The sequence below is a fragment of the Uloborus diversus genome, chromosome 2, assembly GCF_026930045.1.
Source record: "Uloborus diversus isolate 005 chromosome 2, Udiv.v.3.1, whole genome shotgun sequence".
In the NCBI taxonomy this organism is placed as follows: Eukaryota; Metazoa; Arthropoda; class Arachnida; order Araneae; family Uloboridae; genus Uloborus; species Uloborus diversus.
This window is the reverse complement of record NC_072732.1, coordinates 76,890,088-76,912,231: the sequence shown is the minus strand read 5'-3', so window position 1 is coordinate 76,912,231 and position 22,144 is coordinate 76,890,088.

Genomic DNA, 22,144 nt, shown 5'->3' with positions numbered 1-22,144 from the left:
TGATTTCTCTTCCAAGACATCTGTTAACTTAAAGCTCTATGACTTGGTGGGAAACTGGCGTAATATTGAATACGTGGCATAGTGCCTAGAAAGAGTAGTATGCAGATCGACGGAGAAAAAGTGAGGTGAGATCTGAGGAAAATCCAGATGGCGCTGCGCTCGAGGAGTACGTTATGCTCCTCAATCAGATTCGTTTTAAATCAGCGATTGCATGCTCATTTCGCAGTTTAAAAGCCCCGTTTTTCGGACTGAACTTATTTCAGCGCCAAAGACAAATTTTGTAATCAGTGCTATTTATTACATGGATGTTCATTTATTTTGAAGCATATAAAATTACCTAATGCTAATTTATCTTCAATGAAAATAGTAGACTAGAAGTATTCAATAACTGCGCGTCTCTTATTTCTCTACTAATAATAAAGCTGAAAGTCTCTTTGTCCGGATTTCTGTCTGGATCTCTGTAACACGCACAATGCCTAGACCGTTCGGCCGATTTTCATGAAATTTGGTACAAAGTTAGTTTGTAGCATGAGGGTGTGCACCTCAAAGCAATTTTTCGAAAATTCGATTTTGATCTATTTTAATTTTAAGAACATTTTCCGGAACAAAATTATGATAAGATGGACGAGTAAAATACGAAATTATCATGACGTGGTACTGTAACATGGGAAGAGCGAATGAATATAGCCAGTTGGCGAGACATTCATCATTCATTATTTGTAAATATACAGGTTAATCAAATGACCTTTTAATTTTCTACTGCGAGCAAAGCCGTGCGGGTACCGCTAGTTTCAAGATAAAACTGCTTCTAAATTCTTGAATCTAATTAAAATTATCAGGGCTTCTCAGTCTGAATCAAAGAGTTGGAGTCGCTTAAAAACGTGCCGACTCCGACCTGTTTTTTTTTTTTTTTTTTTTTTTTTTAATTTTTAAGGACTTTCCTTACATTAAAAAAATAATAGAACCATTTGATTCGATCACATATATAACTACATACTAATTTGCAAGTAGCTGCAATTGGCAAATAGCTGAATTAATTTTTTGTTGAATTTTCGATAATACTAATCAACGTCAAACTGCTAGTTTGCTTATTTTTATAACGTTCTTTAGAACCTGTCAGCAAACGGTTTTGTTGTCGATAATTATCGAATTAGAAGTAGTTTTTGAATTTGACGCGATTACTGTCAAAAAGAAAAGTATTTATGTATTTTTATCTTTTATCTCATATGTAAAATAGCGAAAGAAATGTATCCTTAAAAACTAAAAACAAATAGGGAACCTCCACGTCCCTTTCCTTTGTCTAACATTGCTTATGATAGCTTTAAAATGTTCTTTTAAAAGAAAGCGCAGTTTCTGAATCACCTACCCTTAATCTGGAAACAAGACAGTGTTACAATTAAAAAATTTAAATAAGTAGCGATCAAAAGAACATTGTGATAGATGTTTTTGGAAGCAAAAAATATTTTCCCATTGTCGATATGTGAGAATTTAAAGCTTATGAGAATTTTAAGAAAAGCGAGTCTCGTTGTTCCAAATTTAACGAGTTTCGATGGGGACAGACATCTTTCTCACGCTCCGTAGATATGGATTTCCGACGACGCAATCGTCTGTGAGAAATTAGTACCTTCAATCCCTCGCCAAGTATTTAAATTTGCCACTTTTCTTAAAATTTCGGGAGACTTAAATACCTTTTACTTCGATAACGAGGGACGATAACGATAATAAATATCAATTACAGGATTTTAAAAGGCTGAAATTCAAGAAAAAAAAATTAATATAATTTATGCGGTTGTTGATTCCGTTTGTCCAAAAGTCTTATGGTCGGTCGCTAACAGTTACCAGGCATAGCGTTGCTGGAGATTTCCAACCTATTCTCCAGACCTATAAACCGTAGAGGTTGTGCTACCGTATACCGTGCCCAAGTCGGGCTCTTTCTCATTTAGGGGCCTCATTGATTAGGAGTCGCTCCTTTATGCTGTACCCATCCCATTGCACACGATTCTAGCTTCAACGTCAATAAAAAGTTTTCTGATATCCGATACTGATTTAAGGAGAGGATAATCTACTTTTGCACCTTTGACTAAAATAGTAGCATTGATTTGTAAATTTTCTTCTACTTCAATAATGATCTTTTTATCGTCAATATTATTTTCCACATAATTTTAATTATATACTAAAACGACAATATTAGGAGATTTTTTAAATTTCATACAAACCCAATATTCGTTACGCAAATTAATATGAACAATTTCATTTATAATAGATTTATACGTGGTTATTTCAATTTCATCTGCGGGAAGATCAAGTTTTTTCTTTTTTTTTTTTTTTTTTTCAAACAGGGAACATTTTTCTTAACTGCATTTAATTCCTGATGGACCTTTTCTTTGGTAATTTTTTAGTTAAGTATGTTGGCAGATTTGGGAAAAATGTCGGAATTGCCTCATCTTTCAAAAAAGGTTTTCACCGAGGAATCAAAACTTCCTCACCATTTATAATATGCTTAAAATGTGTTTCAATAAAATGCTTTTCGAAATGTAGAGCAAAAATTGAGCAATATTTATCAAAAATCTTATCTAACCTGGGAATTAATGAGTTCCACTTCTTTAGTTATTCTTCATCTGCTGGAGCTTTAAAAAGCAAAACTTTTTCCTTGCATGTTTTGTACCCACTTTTGCACCCTGATACGAAACAAGATAAAGCTTTACTTCTTCTAATGTTCAACTTTGATGCCTCCATCAAAAGCCTTAAACACTGTTTCATAAAATATTCACGAAATAAAGGTAAAAAAGAGAAACGCGGAACTAAATTGTAACAAAATCCCGCGTCTACTAATGTAAACACCGCGAAACTGAACGTGCACTCTGACCGCACTGCCCTCTAGCGGTTTTCATAAAATTTGTCTTCAAGAATCGCGGGGAAAAAAGCGCGGGTCGCCACACTACTCTTTCTAGGCACTATAACGTGGCTTAATTTTTTGCAACTAATTTTTGGTTCTACATTTTGGAAGAAATTGCCAAATGTCGTAAGGGTTGGCAACATTTGGCACCACATCGAACATATTCAAAATATATATACAGTAAAACCTGGAAAGTTGACCACCCTTGTAAGTTGACCACTAAAATACTGCACCGGAAGTGATCAACTTACAGACTTCATTGTATGTATATATATATATATATATATATATATATATATATATATATATATATATATATATATATATATATATATATATATATATCAGTCGTCTGTGAGATAGAAACTAAACCCCGTAGCATCTATCTCACAACGTCCAGTCATCCGTCTGAACACGAATTGTATGGAAATGCAAACATCCGGTTTGCAGGTGGAAATTAACGCATCTATGTCACTTTTGCGGGTGTATGTTAGCCTCTAAATTAAAAAGAGTCTCATTCAAATGAGCGGAACACCCGCACCAAATCTTTACTCCCCCCCCCCCCCTTCCTAATTCAGATAGACTCATCGTAACTGGACCTTTGCCAATTCCATACTTGCAGCAGTTGTTTAACTGTTGCGAAACTTATGTGATGTGATCTTGTCATAGTATTTCATCGTATCTGAAAGTTTATGGTTTTTATGAGATTTGCTTAGCTGCTGGACATTTAAGTAATTGTAACGACTCTTTTGAAGATGTTTTGCATGAGCGCACCGATCAATCCCCTCAGTATAATAGTTTATGTACTGAAATGTGGAGACTTAAAACACTAAATGCACCATCGCCTCCAGTAAGCCATGTACACCAATATTAGGTGGATCCTCTTGTAGTTCATTGTACGTACATCTATTCTTACAAGTGCAGTATAAGCCCCCTCCCCCCGCCCCATTTTTAGTTTCTAAACTTAAGTGTAGACACTTATGTATATCTTTAATGCACCAAATATGCAATCAACAAGGATAGCAATAAAGTAAATAGAGCCTAAGACACATAATATGTCATGAAATGTATAAAAATTAGTAACCATACACAAAACTAATGTTTTAAAATTAATGCAAACTTTCGTCAAAATAAAATTTTGTGAAGATTCAAAATATACAATGATCATAACAACTTTATCAACGTAAGAATATTAATCTCAAAAACTGCTTTCTTTAATCAGTATAATTTTTCTAATATATTTGGAGGCACCAGCTGCGAACAAGAATTTATTTCGTTTTACAGTTCATCAGTTTAGTTTTTTGTAAGTACTTGATTTTCCTTTGGAAATTGTTTTCTCCAGAGAATGATTGGAATAAATTTTTATTCTTCTATTTATGGGGGACACGTTGGGAAGTAGAAAGAAAAATTTATTACAACTACGTGATTCCAATTATTCAAACAACTTCAGCGCTCTTTGAAAATTGGATTTGCGAAAGGATTGAGCTATAAATTCAAAACAGATTTCTTAGTTTCGAAAAAATTAAAATAACCGAGTCAAGCTTTTGTTTTTAAATTTTTTGCATACTTTGTTATATTTCATCAGTAATTTATGGCTGAATAAATCCTTTTCGCAACTATATTTATACGAGTCGTTTAGAAATGCATTTAGAAAAAACATTAAAAAGTTGCTTCTGCCGTTGTGAATGAAATATCTACCAATTAGAAGTTTAATCTCGCTTTGAGGCTTCATTTTGCAGATTCTAAAATTTGTGGAGGTATTGAAGCAAATTTGGAAAAAAAACTAAGTGATGGTACTAACTAAGTAAAAAACTAAGTAGATGGCTGCGCAGTACTGGAAACACTGTACTTGAGCAAACTACTTCATTAGAAGTTTGGTCAGACTCACCAAATATTTTCATGATTGTATACATCAAATCTTTATAAATACTAATGAATAAATAAAAATTTCTTGTTTACCTGCAGCTTTTAGTTAGACAGCTAATTCAACTTCTTCTGCCTTCCGTTATAAATTTATAAAAGATTATTTTCATTGTTATATTTGTTAACGTTCTGATTCGTACAACATCAACATATAGTTTTATTCACTAGCATCACTGATATAGGAACTGTCATAAACGCCAGCACCGATTAGCTAGGAAAGTTTTCATCCACGAGAACCAATTAACACAAAAGAAAATTTTCTTAATGGTTATTTCGTACTAGTCAAAAAGTGATAAAGGGTCATTGCATCGTCACGTGCAGGACAAAAGACGGTTAAATTTCATCAACATTTTGTCATAAAGTAACACCCCCAGTAATTGGCAGGTCACCAGTGATTGGCACTTCCAACAAAAATGTTCAGAAATATGATTAATATCCAATCTTTTAAAAGTGAAGTCTATATATCCACTGAATGTGCATTTACTTTAAAGATTATAACTTCAATTCATGTTGCTAAATGGTAGCAGAGCATAGAAAAGAGAAACAATTGTGACTTGTGTCAAATCAGCAATTTTTGTTGCAAAAGCTTCTTCTCTGGATTTAGGGAAGCATGCGCATCAATCCATTAAAATCTGACTTAAAATATATTTTAAACTTTCTTTGTCAAAAGTTTTGTTTAGGTAAGATGTGTTACTTTGAGTGGGTAGAAATCTATTTTGTCCCTTTTTGGATTTTTGAAATAATGATGGGTGCCATTTAGTGGTGCTTCAGTATTGCAGTAATTGGCATATGTGCCTATAAACACTAATGCGTTGTGCAATCTGTCACTAGTTTGATTTCTGATCCTTTTTCAGCAACTATATTTTACGGGTTCCACTATTGATTTGAATCCTACAGAATATACTGTTAAAATTTTAAGAGAATTAATAAAAAACAAATATGTTCGGACATCAGTACGATATTGCGACGGTAGAGAATCGGTTCATTTTTATGGTCCTTAGAATTATCGGGTCAATATTCCTAATGTTCCTTTTTCTGTGGAAACAGCTATAATTCGTAAAATCGAAACTGCATACCGACTAATGAAACAACAATAATCTCGATATTTGTTTCTATGCAACACTTCAAATTTAATTTATTTCTCTGAAATACTTTTTCAACGTCAGGATGTGTGATCCAGCATTAATTTATGTAAAATTACCTATTTTAAATTAACAGTAATTATGCTTCTTACGATGATAAAATTTGTATGTAATCTAAAAGTGAAAAATAAAGTGATTTTACAGTTCTATTGACATGTGCCAATTACTGGATCACAAAGTGTCATAGACTGGGGTATCAGGTGCCAATTACTGGGGATTTTGGTAACTTTTAATAAAAATATTTTTATAAAAATATCATTTCAAATATTTTGATTTTAGTGAACTAAATAGATGCACAGATGTGCATTGTTTAATGCAAAAATATTTGCAAGTGAATATTTTTTTTTCTAAGTAATGAAAACAGAGGTAACTTTAAGGACAAACTCTTAAAGTGCCAACTACTGGGGTCGTTACCTTATCTCCTAATACTTTAATTAAACAGAGGTAAGCACATTTTCTAATCTTTACATTTAATACATAGATACTCCTAACGCAGTTATATTTTTATCAAACAATTCTGTTATTTAAAATTTAATGTATTTGCGTGGGTCACGTGCGAGACATCCAAGGTCAACCTCTTGTAACTTGCTGTATAATTTTTTGCTCTATTAATATATTAATGTTAAAATGAATTCTAAATTTTGAGAGCAAAGGTTCCAATGTAAATGAAACATGTCTCACTTTTTGGGAAACAATAGTTTAAACCATTGAATCAAATTATGTATTGGGTCATTCCACGAAAAGGTAGTAGCTTTGTTCCGCACGTTACGGTTCCTATATTTCATTAAAAAGTAATTATTTAAAAAAGTGATGACGAAATCTTTTGCTTAAGGAATCAACCGTTCGTTTGTAATTGGTTATGCAATAAAATGCTTATCATCACCCTTTTAAATTATTATTTTTAAGGAACTGTATGAGGCGTCACGTGAGGGAAAAATAACCGTTTTCGTGGAATGGCCCTAAGAGGATTCAACTTCTAACTGGAAAAAAAAAAAAAAAAAACATGTGCGGCTCCAAATATTCCAGAAACTTTTGAGATGGGCAATAAGTCAGCTCTAGAGAGAATGAATTTCACTGATGAGTAGCTATTTACCTTCCTACTAGCTCAGAATCTCAAAAATTATAGGATCTGGTTTGTAGAAATTCCAAGCACCTCGTTGGTCATTAAATATCGCTCAAGTCCGAAGTCGGTCATGGTCTGGGCAGAACTTGCGCAAGCAGCAAAATAACTATAATTATTGGGGATGAGGGCGTTAGAGTAAAATCAAAAGGCAAGCCAGCAGGACGTTCCCGCCTGGCCATGCTGTGAGCTTTTGTATGAAACATATCATCTTTGCATTAAGAAAAGTGTTCCTTGTAACACCGAAAAACGTGTCTGAAGTAATTTGCAATTTTTGTGCATTTAAACGTTGGTAATTCATTAATTTAATTTTCAAGCGAAAAGGTATTTATCCGTTATTTATGTTGTTTTGTTTATTTTTAATAAATTTTAATCAAAAATTGTTCTTCCTGGTTTCCTGCAGTTCCCTGTATAATTAAAAATATAACTTCTTATTTATTTATTTTATTTATATATTTATTTTTATTCATTCATTTATTTATTTATTTATTTATTGAAATATAAAACAAAGAGGGGGGAAAATCACGTGACTGAGCGACCAACAGACCAGTGTTCTATGTGGAAGAAAATTCTATCACTTTTAGTTTCCCTAGCGAACGTTTTTTGGAACTATGTTCAAATAATATATTTCTCGAAAAATCCCATTCTCTGAAATTATATATTTTCTTTAATTAAGTTATCAGTTAACGAATAAGTCGAGAGTTGAAAAAATACGCTGACACTACAAGGTTTTAAAAATATTTTCTTGAAATTATTTTCTAAATGAGAAGTTCTACTTTTTCACAGTAAAGTTAAAATGTTAATAAGTTGTAATGCCTTACAAAAGTAATTATTGTTTCTTTCACTGTCCTTTTTAGTCCTTTCCTTTGAGGTCTCAAATATTTGATCATTTGCTTGACAAATATTGACCTTTGCCTGCTTTATTACCTTAAATGCTTTTAGTTAAAATACTTACGCTGTAGTTTTAAACTGAAACTATTTCTATGTAGTCTTTGAAATGATGATTAAAACATTTTCGTATGAAAAGATTTGCTCCTCTTAATGTCTTTTTATTTCATTTTTAACCCCCGACACACAAAGGAAGGGGGTTATAAGTTTGACGTGTGTGTGGTGTGTGTGTGTGGTGTGGTGTATGTGTGTATCTGTCTGTGGCATTCTAGCGCCTAAACGGATGAACCGATTTTTTTAAAAAAAAATTTGTTCGAAAGGAGAGTTGATCGAGAGTGTTCTTAGCTAAGTTGCGTCTTCGGATGACATTCATTAACGAAGATATTAATTTAAAACCTCTAAAAGGTTTTTTTGCGATTTTTGCAGTGAAACATATTTAAATTTTAAAACTTTTGTATACAAAATAAAGAGTATTTTTTTCTGCATTTATACAGTATGTTTGGTACTTCCATGTTATATAGAATTCAAATTATAACGCTTTTTACGTGAAATACACCGCCAGCTCAGTCATTTCCAGCCGAGGACTGCAGTTTTGTGCTTATTAGCACTCATCAGCTCGGCATAGGAAAGTGACTGAGCTGGAGATGGAAAACCTCTTAAGGAAGCCAAGAGTGCGAAACAAACTGGTAGCTAATATAGAATTAGCAGACCAGACGAGTGACCGAAGCAATGGTTCGGTTCAACTCGAAGATTGAATGCGAGGCAAGGTATATTCAGTAAATTACCGCCCATTAGCCAGGGCTAAAGCAGAAATACGTGAAATACACCGCTAGCTCAGTCATTTCCAGCCGAGGACTGCAGTTTCGTGCTTATTAGCACTCATCAGCCCGGCATAGGAAAGTGACTGAGCTGGAGATGGAAAACCTCTTAAGGAAGCCAAGAGTGCGAAACAAACTGGTAGCTAATATAGAATTAGCAGACCAGACGAGTGACCGAAGCAATGGTTCGGTTCAACTCGAAGATTGAACGCGAGGCAAGGTATATTCAGTAAATTACCAACCATTAGCCAGGGCTAAAGCAGAAATACGTGAAATACACCGCCAGCTCAGTCATTTCCAGCCGAGGACTGCAGTTTCGTGCTTATTAGCACTCATCAGCTCGGCATCTGGTAATTTACTGAATATATAACGGTTTTTAAAACAGATTTTGAATACGGCTAAGCCTTTAATCCCGCGATTGGAAATCAAATTCTTTGTTGGACAGGAAGGAAATTAAAAGTAATAATTTAAATTTTTTAATATGTTGCCGGTTTCTATTTGTTAACAAATAAAATACTTGTAATGGGGTTCTTTCCTTCAGTCAAAAGTATACTTTTTGTCATTGAAACTGATAGAATAATAAAAAGAAAAAACATGGAGCCAGAAAATACTTTCATTTTCCCAACAGTTATTTTTCAATTAATTTTTTAAAATATCCGATTTTTCAAACAAGGCGCATTCTTGATGACGTCACAAATTATGCTCTTTGGCGCATCATTCTATTGTGTTTCCACGTTATGATAATCATGAAGCGAATAAAAATTGCGCTCTGCGCTTGCCATCAACCATATCGTTGCCAATACACGTGAGTAAAGATGCGAATTAAATGTTTTGTTCTGCGAAAGGTAACACTGAATGGCATTTCATCATTTTGGATGTCATCGGCAGAAGCATAAATAATGAAACCGCACCGATTAAAATATTTTTTTTTAATATTAAACTTAAACAAATTATTTATTAACTAAAACAAATCCTATGGTTTTAAGCATGCTCTTTCAGAAAAAAATACAGTAAACTCCCGATTATCGGCGGTCGAGTTATCCGCGGCTCGGATTATCCGCGGGTCTTTTCACTATTTTTTTAACAGTCATTAAATGCTTTTAAAACTTTTGATCGTGTTATTGTTCGTTTTTGGCTTTTACATATGTATATTTTTTACTTTCAATGTTAGCAAATGGAATGTAGCAATGTTTTTAACAAAAATTTAAATATATGTGTGAGTGTTATTCATATTTTTTAGCTATTGTATTCAGTAGTATCGTTTTTTAATTATTATTCGGATTATCCGCGGTTTTCGCTTATCCGCGGTTACCGTGCCACCCTATTCCGCGAATAATCGGGAGTTTACTGTACTTTTAAAATTTTAGAAACGACCCCATTGATTTTAATAGTACAAGGCTTTTAAAAGGATTTTTAGTTTTACCCCTTAATTTTACTTTTCAGACTCAGTCGAGGATTTTTTAAATTTTTAATTTTAGTTACTAGTTAACATTTTTCTTTTAAATACATATTAATCAAATTCGACGTGATTACAGTGAAATCATTGAACTAAAAAATCTGAAAGGCATATATTATATTCCGTTAAAAAATACTAGTTTTGTTTGTACTTAGTAAAACTTATACATAGTAAAAAAACTTTTTTTAATTCAAAAAAAAAAAAAAAAAAAACAGCTGTTTAAGTAGAAAACAGAGCTATACTGCCGTGCTAAGCACAAAAGTGGTATCTGCACTTTTTGTCAAAATTGAGTTATTGTCACGAGGTGGTTCTTTATAACATGTTTTACCCCTATGCAATGTTTTATTCTCATTTGTGAATTGGAACTATTTTTTAAAAAAATCCAAAAAAAGTGAAATCTGGATCAAATACATGGAGGCGTAAAACTTTAAAAGCAGTTTTTCGGTTTGACCTCAGCTGCAGATACGACTTTTGGCGCTTAGCACGGCAGTAAAATAGTGTTTTGACCGTTATTGAGTTTCTCAAAATATTGTCTTTAAGAAGTTCCTTACTAGGCCTGGGTGACGTTGAAAAATATTTTTAATGGATGTATCAGTCACCAAAGTTAGCTGTATACTGATAATTAGAATTAATATTGATTTTTATTGATTAGCTATCTTAGACTTCATCGACACATTTTGCAGATATTAATTATTTTATTTCTTGAGAAAAACAAATTTTGAAACTTCAAATTCTTTGAAAAATACTCAAACATTGTAATCATATTTGTCTGTACATGACGATTTCTGATTCTGTCTTTTGCCGTGATTTCCGTTTCTGTTTTTTCCCATGACACGCACAGCGTAAATCGTAAATCAATTTTCTCGCTCCGAATAACTCGAAACGATTCAGTTTATGTTCTTATCTTCTTTCTTTTTTGTGCAGAAATAAATCGAGATGTAAATTAATTTCGTAAACAGATGATCTGCAACATTATAATCCTTTCTAGATAAAAATATAATTCTAATAATGAACGATTGTATTTCTTCATCTGAAAGAAACAAAATGTGCCGCAAGTTTTTCTGTTAAGTTTCATTGTTATTATGACAGTTTCTAAAAGACAAGCTTGCTTTAAAATTGCAAGATGTTGCCTTTATTGGATAGTTACGAAATTAAAGCATAGACATTTTTTCTGTACACCGTAACTCGATTTGCAGTTTCGAAAACGATTTTTTCACGTTTTAACATATATTGTAGGGGAATGTGGGGCAAAGGGAAATAGTTAAGGTGAATGAATTTTTCCAAAATAAACGAATTGGAAATTTGTTTTGAAAATTACAGTACATAAATAAAGGACATTGTATTTTATGGTAAAACTTGCATTGAAACGATAGGTTTGCTTTTTTTTAGCAGCAAATTTGCGCCTTCAACAAAAAGTGGAAAATTTTCACATTTTTTTCATGGGGCAAAAACTAAAATATTTTTGTAATAAAATATTTCCTACTCGATTCTAAAAATTTTTAATCAAATATATTAGTATGTAAAAGGCTGAATGAATAAATGAAAAGATATTGAAACAATAAACAAATAATATAAAATATACCGCCAGTTCAGCTCAGTTATTCCATCCGAGGACTACACTTTCGTGATTTTTAGCACTCATCAGCCCGGAATAGGAAGTAACTTACCTTTAAGCGGAAAACGTCTTAAAGGAGCCAAGAGAGCCAAACAAACTGGTAGCTAATGATTGAAGGGAAAGCTAGGTATTTTGCAGTAAGTTGCCACCCCAAAGAGTTGGGGCGGCCGCCTTTTACCCAAATTTGTACCGAATTTCATGAAAATCGACCGAACAATCCAAGGTGCGTAACAGACACGGAGACAAACTTTCCGCTTTATGATTAGTAGAGAACAAGAAAGTAGCCCGTCAAGTATGACGGGTGAAAATTGCTACTCTTCTGCATTTAAACGAAACAATTACCAGTTTGGTGATATTTTGATATTTGAAATTTTAACCCTGAACTCCAGTGGATAGCGTTAATTTTCAACCATTTTTTCGTTTCTTCATTCCCCTGAAATAAGTTTTACAAGTAGAACCATTAAGCTACCGGATCGAGTTCAGCCTTGTCACAATGAAGCCTTTCCCTGCATGTTAAACATTACCAAATTATATTATCAAATTATCATGCCGTGGCGCGAGTTTCATTGTTGAAACTCACGGGTTAATCAATCATTGGCTATTATTTATATGAGGATATATTAAACATAGGAGAATTGGAAGATGATAAACATGAATATTTAGAGAAGGGGAAAGGCATGCGATTATTTGTGTAGTGTATAACAATGCGATAATTGATAAAGACGAAGGAAAAACATGAGCATGTAACGTATTCAACGTTAAATTAATAGGCACACTGGTTCTAATCTCTACGATGTTTATCAAAGGAATTTATTGCTTGCTATGGCTACGAAAAAATCTTTAATCTGAGTTTAAATTTGTAATTTTAAAATTGTTTCTGCTGTGTTTGTCAGTTATGTGACACAAACAAAAAATATGTGTTTGGAAAAAAAGTGCTTAAAATTAACATTTTCACTTGTATATGGAATGTATTCATAGTAGGCAAACAATATAGCTAGGCCTGACGGGCCTAGGGTGGCCTAAACTTAGCCTGAAAACGGGAAAAAAAACTACAATGTCCTGCATTTTACTAAATATAACTAAATACGCCATGATTTACATTGAGAAATTTGCCATACACAGGAAATGACGTGAATGATAAATGAGCTTAATGTTACTACTTTAAGAGGGAGGGGGAGGGAGGGTTTTCAGTTTCAGAAAAGTGATTTTTTGTTTCCTCTTGCAGTTAAACATTTTAAAAATATATTCTCAAAATTTCAAGTCGTTTCGAGCAAAATTCACATAGTTATTAAGTATTCAGTCTACGCTCCTTCAAACTGTTGCTCCGACAGCTGCTGAAGAATGCAGCAGTTCAGGCAGTTGCTGACGCTCAGAATGTCAGTGCTGCTTGCTTGGGGTTAGTTATATCATATGAATAAATGACAGAAAAAGAACACGCTGAGGATACCGAAACTGCTACAGGGACTGTACTCTATGGAGCTGGAATTGATGCTTTTCAGCTTTTAAAACTTTGAACGCTATTTTCTCAAAACCACTTTTTCAAGGTCTGTGCTCACTCCCATTTTAAAACCAATTGACCGACTCATTTGCAAATGAGGCAGTGAGAAGCAAAGGGATGTAAGTGGACATTTTCAAGTTTCGAACAAAACGACTATAAAGATAATGTTATACGTAGGCTTTCATTGATTTTTTCCCTAAATTATGCTGTACAGCAGCACCTACCAGAACTACTCGTACCATCTCTTGCCCCAAGACAGATTACGGGTTCACCAATCATGTGTACTGGTTATCTAAAAAATTTTAATTTTGCCACTTAAATACCTTTGCTTCTCACTGCCTCATATAAAAAATCTCCCCCCCTACGTTGAGTTAGATTTTTTAAATATTTTTAACGGGTTTTTTTAAACAAAATAGTGGAATTTTTCGTGATGAATAGCATTTTGTATTTCAAATGGCAGCCAAAAATTTTAAAGTCAAATAAAAAGTTATCGTAGTTTATGTAAAACTTATACTTATTTAAACTTATAAAAACTTATGGAGAACGTAGGGGGAGGATTAATTCAGAAGAGAATTAAGTATTGCGCTCTGCGCTAATGGCATCAGTGAATGGCATTTCATCACTTGTGATGGGGCAGAAGTGTAAAAAAAAAATGAAATTGAATCGGCACACCGATTAAAAAAACTTTTTAAAAGTATTAAACGTTGTTAAATTATTTTTATTTAAAGTGTCAAATCCTATGCAAAGCAGAAAAAAATACCTTTTTCATGTATTTTTTTTAATTTAAAGAAAAAATACCTTTAAAAATTCGGAAACGACCCCAGTGTTGTAGGGTAGACCGGGGCACATTAACGAGGATTTTTTTCAATGATTTTCTTAATTTTTATGCTTGAACCTAGGAAATTTTAGACATTGTGGTTTTATGAAACAGTTAACGAAGTCAAAATTTGTATATTCAGTTGTTGCTCAGCTTGTGTTTTTAACCGTTAAAAAAAAAAAATGTTTTTTGAGTCCAAGTTTACGCATCGAGTGGGGCACGTTCTTGCATATTAAAAATGGTGTCAAATAGTAAGTGAAATAAATATTTAACCAAATTAAAATATTTTATTAATCCTAAAACACTTTAAAAATAAGAAAATCACAAATAATTAATTAAAGATAATTTTATAGGCTAAACTAAAATCATAGGACTTATTTCTAATTAAAAACAGAAACTATATAATTATTTTCTTCATCACTGTTAGATTTTACTAACAAAAATAAAGTATTTCTTTTCGCATACTTGTAATGGGACTGCGTTTTGACATCTAAGACGTTGAACCCTGTCTTGTCCTTTTTTCGATTGGTTGTGTGCTTTCAAACAATAGATTCAAGCGCAATTCTCTACTTTGTAAACATATCTTTCATTAATTTCCATTTTACAGAGTGTACAAAAATTTCCCTGTCGCAGGTTTCGGTTATTTTTTTTCTTTGATATCTTCTATTTCTCCTTCATTAGACACTTGTAAATTTTAAAGCAATTTCTCCTTTTTGTTTCGTTCTGCCCCATTTGTTTATTTTCTTTGTAGCTTCTAACTGCTCTTGTCTGAGGGCTTCTTTAATTGGAGTATCTGTTGAACTTGCAAATAAAAACTGTTTCAGAGGCTCTTTTTTTTGCATTAATAGCAAAGATTATAAGACAGAACGGGAAAAATGCCAGAACGGCTGCAAACAGCTAAAATGAAACGAATTTATATGAAGGAACCCGAAACAAAGTTTGTTTGATTCTTATGTAGAGGTAATTGTTTTTATTTGTTTTCAGAAAAACGTATGAAGCGGCGTGAGCATCCTCTTTTTTTTTCCTTTCCTGTTTCGTACGCTTTGGTCCTACTTTTTCAAATGGTCTCAGTTGGGGTAGTCCAAATGTGATGATGTGGAAGGCTTACGGGGAAAAATACTTGGATTATTGATAAGCCTTTTCATTATTCTGACATCTAACATGGTTCTGTTTGAACGTAATGTCTTACCTTCTTTAAAATAAAGAAAATGTATCAAAGGCTGAATAGTGTATAAAGTTAAAGCTGAACAAGCATGAAGACATCACTCTATGATTGTAACTTATAAGATGCGAATCTTTTATCTAATTTAAAATGAATGGTTATTTTTAAAATTAAATAACCTGAAAATACTAAAGGTTTGAAACAGTACAGAGCAAAATAAGAGACCGAAGCCCGTTTAGAAGTAAGACAGAGTAGTAAAACACAGTAAGAACATGCGTAAATGTGCTTCGATGAAAATGCGTAAACGTGCCCCGTCGGCCAGTTTGAATTTATTTTTAACGTGCAAAAAAATTTAATAACTTTTCTGTCCATACAAATATAATTCTCAAAAAAGGTAAAGTTCTTCTATTTTTATGTGCTTATTTGTTTTTAGCAAAGTATTATTCATTCACAATAAGCTTCAAAACGTTCAACACAAAATTTACTCGGCTCGGTAGAAAACAGATTTTCCTATCTGCAGGCTAAACCGAAGCTCGACACTGATGCTCAAAAACTTGTGAGAATATTTGCTAAGGAGCAGCACTAATCTGCTATGACTATTGACTCTCCAGTAATAACTCGTTTTTGAAAAAGGGCTCTGCGTAAATGTACCCAATGCGTAAACGTGCCCTATTATAAAATCTGCTATATTTGAATGTGACCGTCTTTGAGCTTTGAGTAGACGAATGTCTGACGGCCCGTTTTGTTATGTTCCTTTTTTTTTTTTGGACATTAGGTATTTATTTTAATGAGCTTATTATTTTTTTATTCCTTTTTTTTCTGAAAGCGATTAAAGATTTTTTTGAATAGAGAAAAATGTATTAGCAGCTTTGTTGAAAAGGTGCTACTACTTTATTAGTTCGTTTATTTATTTTTTACGCATCTCTTTCTTCAGATGCGAAAGGCATATTTTATTTCTGGAAATCAGGTTAAAATGTTAAAAAATTACGTTTGAAATAATTTACGATTTTAGCTAATTTTGAGAAATCAGAAATTAGAAAGTCGATATTGGTATATAGGAAAGTAGGCTCGTTTAGTTCTGGGCGGAACTTTTGTTAAATATTACTTTAGAAATAAACTCTAGAGCTGTTACAGGCAGTCAAAAGACTGATTTCTGTGCAATGACCTACTATTAAGTGGGAGCTAGACAGGCTATTGTTATAGCTTTTACTCTCATCTTCGTAATCACAGAGTTTCAAATAGACAGACGAAAATATGTTTGTAATTTATTTTCTTTCTTTATTTTATTCGTGAAATGAATTTTTATTAAAAAAAATATTTCCTTGATTGAATTAAATTGAATTTTTTTTTCGTTTTAAAACTAACACTAACTGAAAAGTAAGTAATTGTTTAATTACCTTTTCAATTAGTAAAAAATCAATTCAATGTTTAAATAAATTGAATTGAATTGAATTTCTTTCGTTTCAAAACTAGCATTGACTGAAAAATAAGTAAGAAAGTAAAGTGTTTTCTTAACAAATTTGCAACATTAGATTTAAGAGAGAGTTTGGGTCATTGACAGATATATGAAAAGTCTAAAACTGCTGTTCAAAAGTGCGTTCTACCTGCAACAGGTACAGTTCATTTGAAAAAAAATTAAAATATAACAGAAAGATTTTTTAAAAATGTTTTGCTCAAAAAAATCATACAAGAAAAGTCACTAAGTCAGCAAAATTATAGGCGGAATCCATGTCAATTCAACAAGGGGCGTAACATGATGGTCTCGGGTTCCTTTTTTTTTTTTTTAATTTAACATATGTCAAAATTCATTTTTTTTTTTTTTTGTATAGCCCAAAACAATTCTTGGGCCGAGTTACAGGTCTCCAAAGATGGCGGTCCTGTCATGATTTCTCACTTGGGATTTTCGTCAAAATTTTTCAAGTCCATTTATCTCAAGAACGATGGATTTCTTTAATTTAAAAGGTATTTTTTTCTTGTTTAAAAACATATGCAACATTTTGAAATATGTGCTTTAGTTTTTTTCCAATAGTCTTTTTTAAAAAAAAATTTGATTTTTTTTTCTTTTTTTTTTCTTTCTTTTTTTTTTTTTTTTTTGATTTTTCTCAAAAATGTCAATTTTAAAATTTTTCATTTTTTTTTTACAATTACTTAGTTTTACTGAGCACTACGTTCCCTGAAAAAGATAGCTTTCACTTTTGTGTTTAACAGGTTTTAGAAGCATTTGAAAGAATGAGGGTTTTTAATGAACTTTTACGTAAAGGCAGACCTGAAATTTCAAACTTTTTTGTCGCAGCTCACAAGTGGCCAGAAAACACCTTTAACTCATTTATACAGCGGAACTTTCTTTTTGAGTCGCCATTTCATCAAGGATATTGAATTTAGTGTGAACAAGATGGCATTGCGCTTAATGATTCTTTTGGCGCTACGCTGAAAGGTTGCGTGGGGAAATGCAGCAAATCGGCTGGAGGCCGCCTTTTTGTTTTCATAAAGAGTACAACTTCAGGATGAAGTGGAGACTCAAAATGAAAATTTCGTTATGTAACTTAATTAAAAGCGTTCTCTGGCCACTTGTGGCGAAATTTTGTTTAGAATTTTCAAGTCTGCCATTACTTAAAGAGTTCCTTTAAAACCCTCATTTTTTCAAATGCCTCTAAAATCTGCTAAAAGAGAAAGTGGAAGCTCTCCTTTTCAGGGAACGTAGTGCTCAGTGGTACTAATAAACTGTAAAAAAAATGAAAATTTTTGAAATTTACATTCCTGAGAAAAATCAAAAAAATTATTTTAAACTTTTTTTCGAAAGACTGTGGAAAAAACTAAAGCACATATTTCAAACTGTTGCATATGTTTTTAAACAAGAAAAATTATTCTTTTAAATAAAACAAACCACAACAAAATATGTTCTACTGTTCCTGACATAATGGACTTTAAAAATTTTGACGAAAACCCCATGTAAGAAATATGACAGGACCACCATCTTTGGCGGCCTGTATTTTGGCCCAGGAATTCTTTTGGGCAAAACAAAAAAAAAGTATGTCTTAATTTTTGAAGAATTTTACTATACGTTAAATTCAAAAAAATCCAAGACCATCATGTTACGCCCCTTGTTGAATTGACATGGATTCTACCTATATTTTTTAGCCTTAAATGATTTCTATACATGTAAAATTTTTCGGATTTTTGTTTTTCCAAATTGGTCCGCACGTTACTGTTATAAGCGCAAAAGTCGTATCAGTAACTGAGTACAAAAAAAGAAATTGCCGTTTAAAATTTTGCGGCTCCATGTAATACTTGATTCAGATGAAAAGTTTTTAAAAAATGTTTCCCATCGGTATATGACCATAAAATATTGTATTTAGGTGGAATATGTGACAGAGAACCACCAGGTGACCGTAACTCAATTTCTATTTAAAAAAAATATAGGTACGACTTCTGTGTTTAGCACAGCAGCATAGCTGGGATGTCTTCGTGTCTTCTGTCCTGGCATAAAGAATGGTTGCAATACCTCTAGGGGTGCTGAACCAGGAGCTTCTGGTTTGATTCTAAGGATCGAAATATTGATAGATGCTGCTTTCATCTGCCGTGTTCTGTATGAGCTAACTCGGAATTCCATCTGAATGTTGCTCGTTGAAACAGGGGCCTTCTCTCTCTGCCTTAAATCGACTAGGATTTGCTACTCGGGCTCGGTGGTCCGAAAGGTATTAGTAACAAAAAGAACAACATCTTTTGCAAGTTCCTTCATTTTATCGCAACAATATAATAAGAAACCAAAGATGGTAGCCTATTTTAACTAAATTGTGGAATACTTCTCCCGTGGGAATTAAAAAGATTTGTTGCATTCAAACATGGGAATAGAAGCTATAAAATGCATGGCATTTTCACCTAAATTTCCCTTAAACAAGAAAACATTGGATTTGAATAATGTATTGCGTATTTTAAAGCTCTCAATATGCTATTTTTAAAGTTATTAATTATGCAAGCGGAACGCTATTGATCAGATTCTGCAATTTCAGCTGAATAAAAGATGAAACATCGTATTGTGGTTTGATACCTTTCACCAGGTGCTTAAACTGTCCTACGTTAAAATATGTACTGTACTTACTCTAATGCATCAGCTTAAATAACTTTCCACAACAATCATTAAATTGTTTTATTTTGAACAATAAAAATCCGGAGTGTATTTCTAATGCAAATCTAAGCAGCAAAGAAAAGCAGTGGCTTTGTTGAACATTTTGCCGCGGTACAAAACAATAAAAACCTTCATATTTTTTTCCACACACAAAGGTTTGCGGCACGTGGATTTAAACTAAGTAACAAGCTTTTCTCAACAGATTTCAAAACATTCGTTTGCTATACAGAAATTCTACTCCCAATGGGGATCGTTTTCGGAGATGCAAACAAAAGAAGATACTTGTAATGTTCCACTGAAACTCTCGGAGAATCGGTATAGAATAAATTTTATTCGAGAGTATGCTGATTAAAATGGGGCTTAAACGTACTCACCTGATTCAGTTACAATTGAGTCTGTATTAGAAAAGAAAAACTTTGCGTTTGTTGTTTAAACAAGAGGCAAGAAAAGTTTCCCTAAAATTAAATATAAATTTAATGACACACAAGAAATGAAAGAGCATGGAAATAGCGTGATGAATATTACGCTTAATAGAAGAATGAGTGTAAAAGTGAAGTTAAGTGAATATTGAAAGAAGGAAAATACTTTACGCAGTTTGCAGTGCCACCTATCAGGCAATATTCTAACTATATTATAAAACACGTGTGCTGATTCTAGTCAAAGAATAGTTACCTTTAACGATCAAGTCATTTTTTTTTTAATTTTGATGCTCAAATTGTAATATTTTGTGGTTTAAAAAAATGTTGTGAAGTACTAAAGTTTTTCTTAGTAATATATCTAAACATTAATTGAGACCAACTGATGCTCAGTGCGGTATGTATTTCTTTAATGTTAGCTTCGATTTTAAACGTTAAACACATTTTTTCACGGGTACAATGTCAAATTCGCAACTCCGATGAGCTATAGGGGACGCTGCAGCCACTCTCCAATGTCGGATGAAAAAAGTAAAACAAACTCTCACCGTAACGTATAAATTTATTCTAAGCTTAGTAAATGACAGAAATTTTTGTTCGTATGAATGATTTTTTTTTAATTCTTTTGTAAAGATTTTTTAAAGTCTTTTGGCTATTCTGACCCCATGTAGAAAGAGATTTGAAAATATTACGAATGTAAGAAATTAATGCAAAACACATAGTACACTTGTTCTTAAGCAGCCATATTCACGCGATGTTGAATTCGATATTCATACATTTTTGGTGCACTTCGAATAACATTTTCATTTTGTACTTTTTTTTCTTTACATTGGTACTTATTACGTCCAGTGTCGTGACATTTCCGGCATTTGATGACATTTTTGTCACATAGTGCACATACGTGACCGTAAGACTCAAGATTAAAATTTAATACTAGATAATTTATTTCTAAGACTATCTGATTGAATATCAAAAGAGGAAGGTGATATTTCATTGTTTTATTTAGCTGACGCAAATTGTTTTATTTTTGTAATTGAGTTATTTCTTCGAATCGATTTATTTTAATTATCGCTGTTTCATGTGTTTCCATTCCTCAACTAAATGATAAAATTCTGTCATGCTTGCTGTGTGAATCATCTACAAAATGCTCACGGATATGTAGTGGCAGTTCTGTTTTAAATCATCATGCTTTTAATGGGTCATGGAAATGATTTGACTGATAAGCGAAATCTCGTCAAGATACATTATTCTTTCACACAATACTAAAACAATAACCCTAAACAAATTTTTAGCGAAACTCTTCCACCGATAATAGCAGGTTTTGCAGAGCAATCAAGTTGGCGCACTATTTTAGCGATAAAAATTCCAAGCTTTTATTTTTCATTGTTAAAATTCTTAACGTTCTTTCTGAATTTTTCAATCTGTTCTGCGATTAATATTTTCAAGAATATTTATTTGCATGTGTCCATTTCAGTTAGATGCTGAAGTAATAAGTTTATTTAAATCAATTATTTGGAATTAGGTTACGGAAAAAGCAGTAAATTTTCAGCATGACCCTATTGTAAATCCGCTTTTTTTTTATCGAAATGAAAAACCAATATTTATTCTAATTCACTCAGAACAAGATAAATAAAATGTGTACTTACAGTTTTTTAGCAGATATTTTTGACGTTACACTGTTGCGGATGACAATTCCAAAGGATGAATCACGCAAATTAAAAAAAAAAATACACATCACAAACTGCTTATTTTGCCTAAAATGATACACGTGGAACGCAATGTTTTACCTTTTTTGGCAATTTTACAAATCACTGCAAGGTAGCGTATTCGAGCTCAGGAGTTGCGAATAGCTTGCTTCCTTTATTTGTTCATTCGTTCGTGAAATCACTTGCCTACTCATTCATTAATATAATTTATTGCATTTATTTGTTTTTTCATTCCTTTTTTTTTCATTCTTTCACTTACTTAATTGGTCTTATTTGCTATTTCATCCACCCGAGAAAAACTCATTAATCAGTTTATTTATACATTGTTTTATTTAAATATTTATTGTTTCATTTATTTACAAATTGTTTAATTTATTAATTCATTTATGCATGTATGCGTTCACTCATTCATTTGTTGTTTCATTAAAAGTGAAATATTTTTCATAATCGATCAGAAAAAGTTTCGGGTCAATCCATGTGAAATCATACAGGTAAAGAAAAAAAATGTTGCTCACTATTTTTGATTTCTTAAATTTTTTGCCTGTTATCTAACTGTTATATTGG